Source organism: Rutidosis leptorrhynchoides, chromosome 11 (genome assembly GCF_046630445.1).
Source record: "Rutidosis leptorrhynchoides isolate AG116_Rl617_1_P2 chromosome 11, CSIRO_AGI_Rlap_v1, whole genome shotgun sequence".
Classification (NCBI taxonomy): Eukaryota; Viridiplantae; Streptophyta; class Magnoliopsida; order Asterales; family Asteraceae; genus Rutidosis; species Rutidosis leptorrhynchoides.
This window is the reverse complement of record NC_092343.1, coordinates 70193449-70209204: the sequence shown is the minus strand read 5'-3', so window position 1 is coordinate 70209204 and position 15756 is coordinate 70193449.

Sequence of the window (15756 nt, the reverse complement as noted above, 5' to 3'; positions counted from 1 at the left end):
CGAATCCTGTTGATAGATCTATCGGGCCTGACAACCCCAACCGAGCTGGACGACCAGTATTCAACGGTTGTACAGTACTTCGTTTCGGTGACTACACTTGGTACGGTGTAGTGAGATTTCATAATAAAGGGAATATGCAACGTTGATTAAATGTTAAGTATGGTTACCAAGTGCTCAACCACTTAGAATATCTTTATTAAAATATCTATGATTATGAAATCTTGTGGTCTATTAACATATTGAAATGATTGTTATGATAAACCTATGAACTCACCAACCTTTTTGGTTGACACTTTTAAGCATGTTTATTCTCAGGTATGAAAGAAGTCTTCCGCTGTACATTTGCTCATATTACAATGGGACCAAATGTTGATGACTTCATCCAAGTGGATTAGGACGGGTCGTTTCAGATGGTATCAGAGCGTTGGTCCTAGTGAATCAGGTCTTGCATTAGTGTATCTAACTGATAGTTGTTAGGATGCATTAGCAAGTCTGGACTTCGACCTTAGCTGCATATTATAAGTATTGTTTATCATTCCTAGTGGAAAATTACCTGCTTATCATTCCTAAGTCTAGACACGACTTCCTGCACTTATTTGATAGATAGTGTACAGATAAATTCATATCTTAGCGTATCTGTTACTGTAGACTTTATCTGACACGTTTCCTTAAATCCCTTCGTAATCTACGGGATCTTCTGTACTATGTATAGGTATTCTATATAATTAGAATATTATCCGATATCCGAAAATCATTTCATATCGAAAAATCCTTTATTCAATCGTACGCAATGGAACTCACAACAAGTTCAAGTCCCTCGGATTCTGATATGGAGTCCCACTCCAGCCCCAGAAGCAGCGCTGCCAGAATGAATCAATCAATCATCCATCCCCAATTCATTTGATGGGTTCGTAGTCGACATAACCAATGAAGACAAGAAGAAGGCGATCCTTTCCAACCACCAACCTGCACCCTCGGCGAAGAACCTAAAGCACTTACCGGCGAACCTATCCGAAATACCATTTTTAGCCTCATCTCTAGAGTATCTCGTCACGATTATATACTATCCCATATTACGAATCTTATTCATCCGCTCGCTCCAACCGCTAATCATCCCGGTGTACTAGCAGAAGTTAATGAACTTCGCGCTCGCGTGATGGCTTTGGAGAATATGGTGCGAAGGTTACTGACACCAGCAGCAGCACCAGCAGCATAATCAGCACCACCATCATCAACGCCAACAGTACCCTTATCACCCTAAACCACAACCGCGTCGTAAACCTCAACATCAAAATCTGTACCTCAGATATCAACATCACACGCTTTAATATCACCATCTGTACTTCGAGTATGATCTTCATTCTATATATCATTCTACATCGATTATCTTCACTTTACGTATCGTTCTACCCCATTTATCTTCGCTCGACATGGCGATAATGTAATTTCTAAAAGTTTTAGAGATTATGTAATTTAGTACTAACGATAAATCAAATGAGTTTCATATCTTATTGACTCATTAAATCCATGATTACATCTGAAGAAAAATATATATGTATATATATTTTCATAAAGATTGTAATTAAAAATTCTTTTGTACAAACTGTTAATGGTGAAAATATTTTAACGGGTAGGTAATACCCGAGGAATATTTAGATTTCACATTAATAAGTTACACTGTACATTCTTCAAATCTGATTCAATGATCATCTATTACCCTATTTACATTCACCGATATATGAATATGTACACCACAGAATAACCATTTTTATTCAATTTCATATTTGGATTTTGACCTATCAGAATCCAACAAGTGGCATAATGAAGAAACTTTGGACAAAATAAAATTTGTTAGAAACAAACAAATTAACTACGATGAATTTGTTAAGAATCCACGCTGACAAAATCCTAGCTAACTGTTCCCAGCTAACTGTTAATTCCGTATTACATTTTATTTATCGCAATTTAATTTATCGTTATTTAATTTCTGTATTTATTTTACGCACTTTAAATAACGGGACACGTATACAAGGTTTCGACATATCATATTGACCCATCTATATATCTATCTTGGAACAACCATAGACACTCTATATGCAAATGACAGAGTTAGCTATACAGGGTTGAGGTTGATTCCAAAAAATATATATATATATAGTTTGAGTTGTGATCAATACTGAGACCGGTACACGGGTCACGATACGTATTAATTAATTCGAATGTTATATATTAAACTATATATGAACTATTGGACTATTGGACTATTAACTTTGGATAATTAAAATGAATTAAAATATCGATTATAACATATGAAACTAAACAATTCTTCAAGTTTGCCACTTGATTTCACCTTAAACCTCATTTGTACCTCAACAATTACAATCCGTGTTCAAACCTTTCATGATTCTTGAAAATATCTTAATCGAGAAAGTGAACCAACCGCACTTCATCTACGGAAGAAAAGATTGATGCATATAGTTATGCACCTGAAAAACTCTCGAACTCAAAGTCATAGTTTAACATGTACCGCGTCGAATTCTTTATCATTTATTAGCAAAAACAACCTTATGACTCCTTTTCAAAGTAGCCAATTTTGTCACAGCTCCAGCAAGTTAACTTTGACTTCCCAGTAAGACTAGTCTTATTAAAACCTCGATATATATACATTGTCATTTCGCCGTCGTTACCGGAGAACCTTTTATATTCCACGACATCATCAGCAGATGTACCAGCAGCTCGTCATCCCTTTGGCGGAATCAACAATCGGTATTTTGAAATCTCGCAGCGTTTATTTCAACAGTTATATATATATATATATATATATATATATATATATATATATATATATATATATATATATATACACAACATCTATTTCCAAGAATTACATACTTCGAATGTGAAATTTCTGAAAAACATCCTGAACTGTGAACTAGTTCTCGAAATGCTGAAGAAGCAGCAAAAACTGTAAACGATCTTAACAATAAAAAGTTTGATGATAAAGAATAGTGTGTTGGTAAAGCTCTGAAAAAGAGAAGGTTTAGAACGGGAAAACAGATTAAACAAAGTATGAAGGAGGCTGTGGACAAATCACGAAGATTAAACCCACCTTCAAAGGATCCAAATGATTCAGTGTCTGCTGAATCGTTAGCAAACACCTTACTTCTTATTCTAAACCTTTCCAGATAATATTCTTTATCATCATCTTATCTTAGATATTATAAGATATCTTCGTATCGCCCATTATAAATATTTTCCATATTTCTGGAGATATTTTCACAACTAATCTTATCTGAGATCATTTATCTCTCCGTAATATCTGCGTTACAACATAAAAGAAACTGTGTTAGTTTCTAAATTATGAAACCTTTGAGTTTAAAATAGGAATGTTTTGAAGTAGTGTTGGGAACTGATGCATGAATTAGTATAATATAATGACACTTGATCAACGTCATTATAATACAGTAAGTCATGTTGAGTTTCTAATGGAATGTGATGATTCACAGTACCATCATCATGTGCCATGTTACATGACTCTTACATTCTATTTAATTTCTAAAAATATCAAGAAAGATATTTCTTGATGATTCGGTCTTTTCCAGGATAATCTGGTAATTTGACAAGCCAAAATCGTGCCATTACCATTTCTTCTTAGAGCATTAACTATGGTCATTCCGAATTTCATATCTACGAATTCCGGACCATTACTCGCTTGAGAAAACGAAGGCATGAAACTTCAAAAAATAATGGAGAATATAAAACCCGAAAACAACCCCGAAATTACAAACTGTGTATATCGATGCATATAGCAATATAAAGACACGGGAGAACTAGAAACACTATAAACCCAAGAGTATAGTAGAAGTAAATAGATTCTTCTGGCGGTAGATGAAAAAGAAGAATGACAGATATGAAGGTTAGGAGTATATCAAGGATCAGAACATGATGGAACATATTAACAAATACTATAAAGTATGAAGTAAGAAGAAGGAATAGAAGGTGTGAGTTGTAAGGAAACGAAGGGGGTGGATTTATAGTGAAATATCCGACAAAGCAATCGAAAAAGATTAATTCATTTAATCAAAGAAGATCCTGATTTTCTAAATCGTCGAAGAACCAAATCTTATTACGTAAGATTTTCTTTAAATCCCGTAAATTCCGAAAATCAATTATAACTACGTCAACGGTTAAAACGAATACATATTTTTACTCATTTCACTCTTTTGTGATAACCTCATTTATACGTAATTGAATTGTTTTATCTACATTACTCAATGATGATAAAACTCTATTATCACCTCATATTCGTCATGAAAACATTCTTATTTCTATCCATAACGACCTCTATCAAATTTCGAGGACGAAATTTCTTTAACGGGTAGGTACTGTGATGACCCGGAAATTTTCGATCAAATTTAAACTTAATCTTCATATGATTCCGATACGATAAGTAAAAATCTGTAATGTTGAGTCTGTGTTGTGAGATCCACGTTGATTTGTGAAATCTGTTCTTTTTAACTATATTCGAAAAATGGTAATGTGATTTACAAGTAAGAACAAATGTATCAATTAATGAGAGTTAGACAAAAGTTAGTGGAGATTCCTACTTAATTTTCAATGTGTGTGTTTTATAATAATTTTCTCGTGTCTTTTTATGTGTTAATTATTTAGCTTTCATGATATCTAATAGTAAGAACTTGGAATCTAAATAATCTAGATATTAGATGACGACAAGTTAAACAAGTTAACATGTTGTATTAAAATGTAGTTGTTTTATTATTAAAATAAATATTAATATTAATATTAATATCAGTATTATTATAACTAGTAGTAAAAAAAAAATATGATTAAGATTATCATTTTTATTATTATTATTATTTTTTTTAAAACACCATTATTATTAAAATCATTATCAATATTATAAATACTATTATGAAGATAATACAAATTATTATTATTATCATTAGCAATGTCATATTTAAGAGCGTTATTAATAATTATTATCAATATTATCAGTATTATTATTATTATTATTATTATTAATTATTAATATTAATAGTGTTATTATTATTATTAATTATTAATATATATAATATAACCGTAATTATTGAAGGAATCAGTTTAATATTTACAAGTCAAAGAAAAATATTTTCTTGTCTCTAATCTTGATTATAAAATCGAATTCAATCACAAATGTACCCGATTTCTGTTAGCAATCTACATCAAGTTTTGTAATTTTTCTTTAATTTCTTTGTTCCTGATTGAGAATATGTTGACTATTAATTCCACTACAAAAACAACTGAAATTGATTCCTATTATTGTATAAAATACGCTATATATAATTAACACTGCAACTGGTGATGAGAGAGGGAGAAATCAAACAAATGAAACCTGATACCTCTGTTCGTAGTATTTTTTATACCAAAAGCTCGATTCAGTTGAAAAAGAAATTCATTTTACTTTCCTCCTTCATTACAAAATACAATCACCTTAAACATTTCTATTTTTTTCGGATTAAATCAAAACAGAATTTTTTTTAAGAAACCGACCCGTCCCTCTGTTCATGTCCAATTTTTGCCAAATCTCGAAATCAAATCATATTGCAAAATGTAAAAATGCCATTGTATTAGGAATCTTTTTCTAAAACTATCTGTAAAGTTTCACATTCTAATTCGTCCTATCGTGTTCCAATTATCAAGTCAAAGTTTCAAAACAAAAAGTCAAACGGTTTGATTTTCATGAAATTCGAATATGTTTTAGAGTTTTTGGATCAATTGATGTTTGAGATAGATTCTAGGAATGAATTGAAACCCATTTCGTTTTATAAACTTTGTCCAAAACAATTTTCAATTCAAAATCAATAGTTGTATTGTTCTTCGCGTTTTAAAATTTCACAGATACATCTGTATAATTTTTTTTATTTATTTTTCTGTTAATCTTCACGAATACTTTGTGTTTTGATTATATATCCTAAAACCGTTTAGAGGGTTAATAATAGTGTCGAATTAAAATGGGTCTGTGATGTTGAAAATGAAGAAGAAATAGGGATCAGTGTTTACGGGTTAAAAAGAAATGTTTCTGTTTTATTTCGGAAGGAGGGCCATAGCCCAGTTGGTTAGTTTGATGACTGGTATATTGGAGGTCGCGGGTTCGAGTCTAGTCTCAGCCATTATTTTTTTGGAAAGGCTTAGAAGGTAGTTTTCTATTATCAAAATTATTATATTTATTATTATTGTTCTTATTATTAGTATTAAGATTAACTTTTGTACTAAAAATTTCATATTATAACTAGAATTCTTTTATAATTAAAAACTAACATTTTTATTATTATTAAGTAATTCCTAGAATCACTACCATAACTATAATTAACAGTAAAATTAATATTTTTACGATATTATTATCATTATCAATAATATCATTATTATTATCACTAATAAAATTATTAACATTATTATCCTTATTAAAATATTAGGTAATATCATTATTATCATTTTTATCACTACTAATAGTAAATAGTATTAATATAATTTTAATAAACAAATGATATATATAAAAATATGTATATATGTAATATATATAACATAATAAAAATTAATACTTCTATATATAAAATGAATAAATGAAACATATAGATCATTAATATAAAAAGGAAATAACTAATAAATTTATATATATATATATAAATATAAATTCGTTCGATTACAATTATGTGTATTAATAAATATACAAAATAATATAGGTTCGTGAATCCGAGGCCAACCCTGTATTGTTAAGTTGTTCAATGTCGTTATATGTATTTTTGCTACAAAATACAGTATGGTGAGTTTCATTTGCTCCCCTTTTAATTGCTTTTGCAATATATATTTTTGAGCTGAGAATACATGCGCTGCTTTTATAAATGTTTATGAAATAGACACAAGTACTTAAAAATATATTCTATGTTGAGTTGTACCACTGGCATAATTCCCTGTAGCTTGGTAACTACTATTTACATGGGTATTGTAAACGCGAATCCTGTTGATAGATCTATCGGGCCTGACAACCCCAACCGGGCTGGACGACCAGTATTCAAAGGTTGCACAGTACTTCATTTCGGTGACTACACTTGGTACGGTGTAGTGAGATTTCATAATAAAGGGAATATGCGACGTTGATTAAATGTTAAGTATGGTTACCAAGTGCTCAACCACTTAGAATATCTTTATTAAAATATCTATGATTATGAAATCTTGTGGTCTATTAACATATTGAAATGATTGTTATGATAAACCTATGAACTCACCAACCTTTTTGGTTGACACTTTTAAGCATGTTTATTCTCAGGTATGAAAGAAGTCTTCCGCTGTACATTTGCTCATATTACTTGGAGTCATTCCTGCATATTTACGACAGTACCTCGCAATGGGACCAAATGTTGATGACTTCGTCCAAGTGGATTAGGACGGGTCGTTTCACCACTCTATAAATAAATAAATAACTTGTGTAAAATTGTATCGTATTTAATAGTATTTTGTAGTAAAAATATAACTATTTCGTATACACCTCTACGCACATCAAGTATTTTTGGCTCCGCTGCCGGGGACTGCTTAAATGCCGGAAGCGAAACGCTATATATATAAAAAAAAAATTCTTAGTTTACTTTTGTAAAAATACGCTTTTGTAAAAATACGTTTTAAATATTAAAAATACAAAAATATAAAAAAACAAAATATATATTTTTAAGAGGTGTTCAAAATATATAAAATTATAAAGTATTTTTATTTCTATTTTAAGTTTTTAAATATAAGTTTTATTTATTTTATATAAATACTTTATATAAATATAAAACATAAAATTAAAAATCAAAAATATAAATAAAAAGTTTACGGGCTCAACTGTAGAGGCCCAACTATTCGGCCTGGTAACCAGCTCCATGCGAACGCATGGAAAACGTTCAGAAACCTCATGCGGTCGCATGAGGTGAAAAGACAGGCCTGCTACCTTAGTTAAATCGAATTAGGGTTTAATATATATATAATTATTATTAATTAATTTAGATTTAGGGTTAATTAAAATAATAATTAGTATTATTTAGTTTTATTTTGTATTTTTAGTTTTAATTTAGTTTTATTAAATATATAAACTTAATACTTTTATAAAATAATAATATAAAAATAATATTTTTATAAAAATTGTATTTCTATAACTTTAAGCCTATTTTTATATTTTGTATATTTTTTTAATCGTTAGAGCGTATTTTTATATTTTTTGCTCGTAACTAGTTTTAAGATATAGTATTTACCGTAGTTATTTTTATTTCTAGATTTTTAGGCTTTGCCGTAAAATCCCTTAAGTACATTTTCTTTAGACTAAAATATAGGTGCTTTAGAATTTTGCGACGCCGTTTTAAGATTTTAGTGCTTTTTAAATAATTGCCGTTTTGGATATAGTATTCCTTTTAAGCTTTAATACTTTTAGACGCAACTTTTAATTCTTAGTTTTTAGACTTTTAAGTTTCATCGCGCTACGCTCTTTTTATTATTTTTCGACCTTTTATTTTTCGACGTTTTTCGACGCACTCTTTTTCTTTCTTATTTCTCGCCGATCTAGTTTTTAGGACATAGAATTTTCTATTTCTTCTCTAAAATTTCTTTAAACTTCGACGAAAAATTATTTTAAGTGGTTAAATTGATAGACATCCAAAATTTTCTGGTTCGTAGTAATATTTGGATTTGTTAGTGGAGAGTTGTGGGCTTCCGATTTAAAGGGTCCTGGCTACCTGTTGCATCTATTAGCTATTCGAAACGTGGGCAAAATCAGAAAAGTCTATTAATTTGATAACTTATATAATTTTTATCTTTTATAACTAATAGGATATTCAGTGAATGCACCGAGCAAAACGTTCACCACCTTTTATACGTTCACCACCTGTAACTCGATCAAGACATCTAGCCAATATTGTCGCCGTTGATTTTTCTTTAGAATCGTCATCAAGTCGACCAAGTACTCCAATTCAAATTTCCAATAATCCATTTTTTGAACCCGACCTCACAATTGAGAATCCGGAGGATATTCAGGGACAATTCAGAGATCCTGAACCATTAATCTTTCCTCCGGAACCACAAATCATTCCAACAGAGATTGTCGAGGAACAAACCATCAAATCAGAATCCTCTAGTGATTCGGATTCAACAAATTCAATCATGGAAAATCTAGAACCTCTAAGTATGGAAGACCGAATGAGAGCTAAACGCACTGGCCAAGGTCACACAATTACTCAACCAGACATTAATGCGCCAGATTATGAAATCAAAGGACAAATCCTACATATGGTAACTAATCAATGCCAATTTAGTGGTGCGCCGAAGGAAGATCCAAATGAACATCTTCGTACCTTTAATAGGATATGTACTCTATTTAAAATCCGAGAAGTTGAGGATGAACAGATATATCTCATGTTATTTCCTTGGAATTTAAAGGGAGAAGCCAAAGATTGGTTAGAATCGTTACCTGAAGGGACGATTGATACATGGGATGTTTTAGTTGAAAAATTTCTTAAACAATTCTTTCCGGCATCTAAAGCCGTGAGACTTCAATGAGAAATTGTTACGTTCACGCAAAAGCCAAATGAAACTTTATATGAGGCATGGACAAGATTTGGAAAATTGTTAAGAGGATGTCCGCAACATGGTTTAGACACTTATCAAATAGTACAAATATTCTACCAAGGATGCGATATCAATACAAGAAAAAACATCGATATAGCAGCTGGTGGTTCCATTATGAAGAAAACCGCAACTGAAGCTTACAAAATTATTGATAACACTGCTTCCCACTCACATGAGTGGCATCAAGAAAAAGATATCGTTAGATCATCTAAAGCGGCTAGAGCCGATTCTAGCCATGACTTTGATTCCATTTCTGCAAAGATAGATGATGTCGAGAGACGAATGGAAAAGATGACTAAAGATATTCACTCAATACGAATTAGTTGTGAGCAGTGTGGAGGACCACATTTGACAAAATATTGTCTCAGTATTGAACAAACAATGGAACAAAGAGAGAATGTTTCATACATGAACCAAAGGCTTGGAAATAATTATCAGAATAATTATCAACCGCCAAGACCAATCTACAATCAAAATTAGAATTATAACCGAAATGTTCCATACAACAACCAACAAGGTCCTAGCAATCAACAAGTATCTAATAACACTTACAATCAGCAAAGACCTATTTTTCAAAATAAACCACCACAAACCGATGATAAAAAGCCTAATTTAGAAGATATGATGTCGAAGCTAGTTGAATCTCAAACTCAATTTTTCACATCTCAGAAACAAACCAATGAACAAAATGCTCAAGCATTTAGAAATCAACAAGCTTCTATTCAAAATTTGGAACAAGAAGTAAGCAACCTAGCAAGGTTGATAGGTGAAAGAAAACCGAGAAGTCTACCTAGCGATACAAATGCTAACCCCCAGAATGAAACAGCTAAAGCCATTACCACAAGAAGTGGTATTACACTTAAACCACCTGAAATGCCTGTAATTTCTGATGACGCTATTCCTACTCCACAAGAACCACAGGCTGATCAAGATAAGGAAACATAACCGGTAGTTGAAAAGGTTAATGAAGATAACACAGTTAAGGCTAAACCTTATGTTAAACCATACCAACCACCACTTCCTTACCCGAGTAAAATGAGAAAAGAAAGACTTGAAGCCGAGCAATCCAAATTCTTGGATATGTTTAAACAAATAAATGTCAATCTTCCTTTCATTGATGTGATTTCAGGAATGCCTAGATATGCAAAATTTTTGAAAGATCTAATCACAAATAGAAAGAAAATGGAAGAACTCTCGGCTGTTACTATGAATGCTAATTGTTCTGCAGTGCTGTTGAATAAGATACCAGAAAAATTATCTGATCCAGGAAGTTTCACAATTTCATGTTTTCTGGGAAGTCTTAGTTCAATAGAAGCATTGGCAGACTTAGGTGCTAGTATAAATTTAATGCCGTATTCACTATACGCTAAACTAGACCTTGGAGAATTGAAACCAATACGAATAAGCATACAACTAGCCGATCGATCAGTAAAATATCCTAGAGGGATTATGGAGAACATGCTAGTTAAAGTTGGTACTTTAGTATTTCCAGTAGATTTTGTTATTCTGGACATGGAAGAAGATTCTTGAGTTCCTCTCATATTAGGAAGACCATTCTTAAACACGGCTAAAGCAATAATAGACGTGTTCGGTAAGAAACTGACCCTAAGTATAGAGGACGAGAGTGTTACCTTTTCTGTTGATAGAGCCATGCAACAACCGCAATCTGCAGATAATACATGTTATTATATTCAAACTATAGATTCACATGCAGAATTGTTAGAAGAATTTCCAGAATTACAAGGAACATGAGAATGTTCTTTAGGAGAAGGAACTGAACCAATTGATGAAACTGAAATGTTAGCTACACTTATGGCTAATGGATATGAACCAATAACAGAAGAAATTCAAATGCTAAAAGAGGAAGACAGATATCGATACAAATCATCAATAGAAGAACCACCGAAATTAGAGTTAAAACCACTTCCAAACCATTTGGAATATGCTTATTTACATGGTGAAACTGAATTACCTGTAATAATATCGTCTTCTCTTACGAAAAATGAAAAATCTCAACTCATTGCTGTGCTAAAAGCTCATAAACCAGCTATTGCATGGAAAATTCATGATATTAAAGGAATAAGTCCTTTGTATTGCACACATAAAATCCTTATGGAAGAAGGTCATAAAACGTATGTGCAACGCCAACGAAGACTAAATCCTAATATGCAAGATGTTGTTAAGAAAGAAATTATTAAATTGCTTGATGCATGTTTAATTTATCCAATCTCTGATAGTCCATGGGTAAGCCCAGTTCAATGCGTACCTAAGAAGGGTGGCATGACTGTCATCACAAATGAAAAAAATGAGCTTATTCCTACTAGGACTGTAACAGGATGGCGTGTTTGTATTGATTATAGAAAATTAAATGACGCCACCAGAAAAGATCACTTTCCCTTACCTTTTATTGATCAAATGTTGGAAAGATTAGCCGGGAATAGTTACTATTGTTTTCTTGATGGTTTTTCCGGATACTTTCAAATTCCAATCGCACCCGAGGACCAAGAGAAAACCACATTCACGTGCCCTTATGGTACTTTTGCTTACAAACACATGCCATTTGGACTTTGCAACGCCCCTGCAACCTTTCAAAGGTGCATGATGGAAATTTTTCATGACATGATAGAAGAATGCATGGAAGTTTTCATGGATGACTTTTCAGTCTTCGGTGATACTTTCGAATTATGTCTAGTTAATCTTGAACGAATGCTTATTAGATGCGAACAATCAAATCTAGTTCTTAATTGGGAGAAATGCCATTTCATGGTTAGAGAAGGCATCGTTCTCGGTCATAAAATCTCAAAGGAAGGAATTGAAGTGGATAGAGCTAAAGTAGATGTAATTGCTAAACTTTTGCATCCCACCAATGTTAGAGGAGTTAGGAGTTTTCTAGGGCATGCCGGTTTTTATCGACGTTTCATAAAAGATTTTTCTAAAATTGCCACTCCTATGAATAAACTCCTAGAAAAGGATGCTCCATTCATCTTTTCAGATGAATGCATCAAATCTTTTAATATTCTTAAAGAAAAACTCACTAATGCGCCGATCATGATAACTCTAAATTAGAATCTACCATTTGAACTCATGTGCGATGCAAGTGATTTTGCAATGGGAGCCGTTTTAGGACAAAGGATTAAAAAACGATTTCAACCTATATATTATGCTAGTAAGACGTTACAAGAAGCACAAACGAATTACACAACTACTGAAAAAGAACTCCTTTCTATTGTCTTTGCTTTTGACAAATTTCGTTCATATCTCGTTCTAGCTAAAACGGTGGTCTATACCGACCATTCTGCTCTTAGATACATATTTTCGAAACAAGATGCCAAACCAAGATTAATCCATTGGATCTTACTCTTACAAGAGTTCGATATTGAGATCCGAGACAAAAAGGGAGCAGAAAATCTCGCAGCCGATCATCTTTCTCGTCTTGAAAATCCTGAATTTGAAGTTCTCAATGAATCGGCCATACAAGACAACTTTCCTGATGAATATCTATTGAAAATAGATTATAATGAAATTCCATGGTTTGCAGACTATGCAAACTATTTAGCATGTGGATTCCTTGAAAAAGGGTTGTCGTACCAAAAACGAAAGAAATTCTTTAGTGATATAAAACACTATTTCTGGGAAGATCCACATTTGTTTAAAAATTGTCCCGATGGAATAATACGCCGATGTGTATTCAGAGATGAAGCCAGTCAAATCTTAAACCATTGTCACACAGGACCAACAGGTGGGCATTATGGGCCTCAACTTACAGCAAGAAAAGTTTACGATGCTGGATTCTATTGGCCTACAATTTTCAAAGACGCACACCTTCTTTGAAAATCCTGTGATGCTTGTCAAAGGGCCGAAAAAATAAGTCAACGTGATGAAATGCCACAAAATGTCATTCAAGTAAGTGAAGTATTTGACATTTGGGGTAATGACTTTATGGGCCCATTTCCAAAATCTCATAATAATCTCTATATTCTCGTTGCCATTGATTATGTATCTAAATGGGCGGAAGTACAAGCTCTCCCGACTAACGATGCACGAGTTGTAGTCAACTTTTTAAAACGTCTTTTTGCAAGGTTTGGAACACCGAAAGCTTTAATAAGTGATCGGGGTACTCATTTTTGTAACAATCAACTTGAGAAAGTTCTCAAAAGATATGGAGTAACTCATAAAATCTCAACCGCTTATCATCCACAAACAAGTGGACAAGTTGAAAATACCAACCGAACTTTAAAACGTATTCTAAAGAAAACCATAGGATCAAATCCGAAGGAATGGTCCGTGAAATTGGAGGATGCACTCTGGGCTTTTAGAACAGCCTATAAAACTCCAATTGGAACCACATCTTTTAGACTCGTTAAGCATGTCACCTTCCAGTAGAAATTGAACACAAAGCATTTTGGGCTTTGAAGACATGTAATCTTGATTTACATGAAGCAGGACGTCTACGGTTAAGTCAACTAAACGAATTAGAAGAATTAAGACATGAAGCATACGAAAATTCGTTAATCTATAAGGAAAGAACGAAGAAATGACATGATAAAAGAATCAGAAGTTCAAAAGAATTTAAAGAAGGAGACAGAGTTCTTCTTTTCAATTCACGATTCAAGCTATTTCCTGGAAAATTGAAATCAAGATGGTCTGGACCATTCATAGTCAAAAGAGTTTTTCCATATAGAACAGTAGAATTAATAAATTCAAATGGGATTGAATTTAAGGTTAATGGTCACAGAGTTAAACATTACATAGATAATCCAATGGAAGTTGAAGATGAAGTTAATCACAATTTCGACACCACAGCTAACTAAGTGTGGGGAGAATCAAGTCTTTTAAGGATAATAGTTATTTCTGTTAGAGTTAGATATTCTGTTTTCGTGTAGTTTTCGAGAATGGAATCCGAATGGTCTTTCCCTAGCAGACCCTAAAGAACTAGTCTTCTCCCCCCATTCTGAATTTTTATTTTTTTTAGGTCTTACGAGATGAAGAATTCCTTTGATCTGAACCATGGTCTAATGCTACACGCTATGATTACTAAACGTAATAATGACACACTTCCGAGTGAACTGGTATCATTCATAAGAGACAAAATGGACGGAGTAAGAAAAGAACTCAGGAAAGATCATCATAAGATACATTTTGGTAAAGGAAAATCAAAATCCGCAATAAAAAGAAGAGCACGACACCTTGAAAGATGTTATAAATGCGGAAAATGGTCACACGAAGGTAAATGTTCAAATAATCAAACATATTCAAATACCGAATTTGTTACTCTATGCAGAGAAGGACCGTTCATATGTTTAGAAGAAAAGATATTGAAGAATCGAGGTTACGCTTATGTAGCTATGGAAAATCAAATCACACGACTCTCCTATGAGTCGGCTAAAGCAGGTCTCTGAGAATTCTTTCTAACAGGTAAGTATGTACAGTTTTTATTTTTATTTATTGCTTTTAACCTTTTGATAATAAACGCTGAATCTTTCGCTATAAAGTATTAAATTGGTATTCAATAAAATTAGGTATGCGTAACCGAAATTATTAATATTATACAAAAATTTATTACATCTCTGCGAAATTTACCGTTTATTCTTAAGGTATAAATATCTTTAATCAATCAACCCAAAATATTTCAAAAATTCGTCAGGAGTAAAACTAGGCAATATAGCCGAAATTACTTTACCGAAAAGAGGGGCGTATATTTTTGATAATATTTGATTGATTAAAGTGGGATAAAAGACCAAAAAGATTTTTAATTTTAATTTTTACCATGTTTTTAAAATTAATATATAAATATTAAATTAATATTGTAAACTTTTTAAAATCAATATATTTAAGTTTTTATGTATTTTAAAAATTAATATTTTTAATATAAGTTTATATGTATAAAAATTTTAATAATATGAATTTTTAATTTTATGCATTTTAAATATAAGTTTGGTGTGAATTTAAAAGCAAAATTTACTTTATTTCATTAAGTTAAAAATTTGATATTTAAAATTCGTCGTGAGTTGAAGACTAGGTCGTTGAACCAAAATTTCTTTACCCGAAGGCGGGACGAGAAATTTTATTATCATTATTTTTAATCTTATTGAATTAAAGTATTCCAAA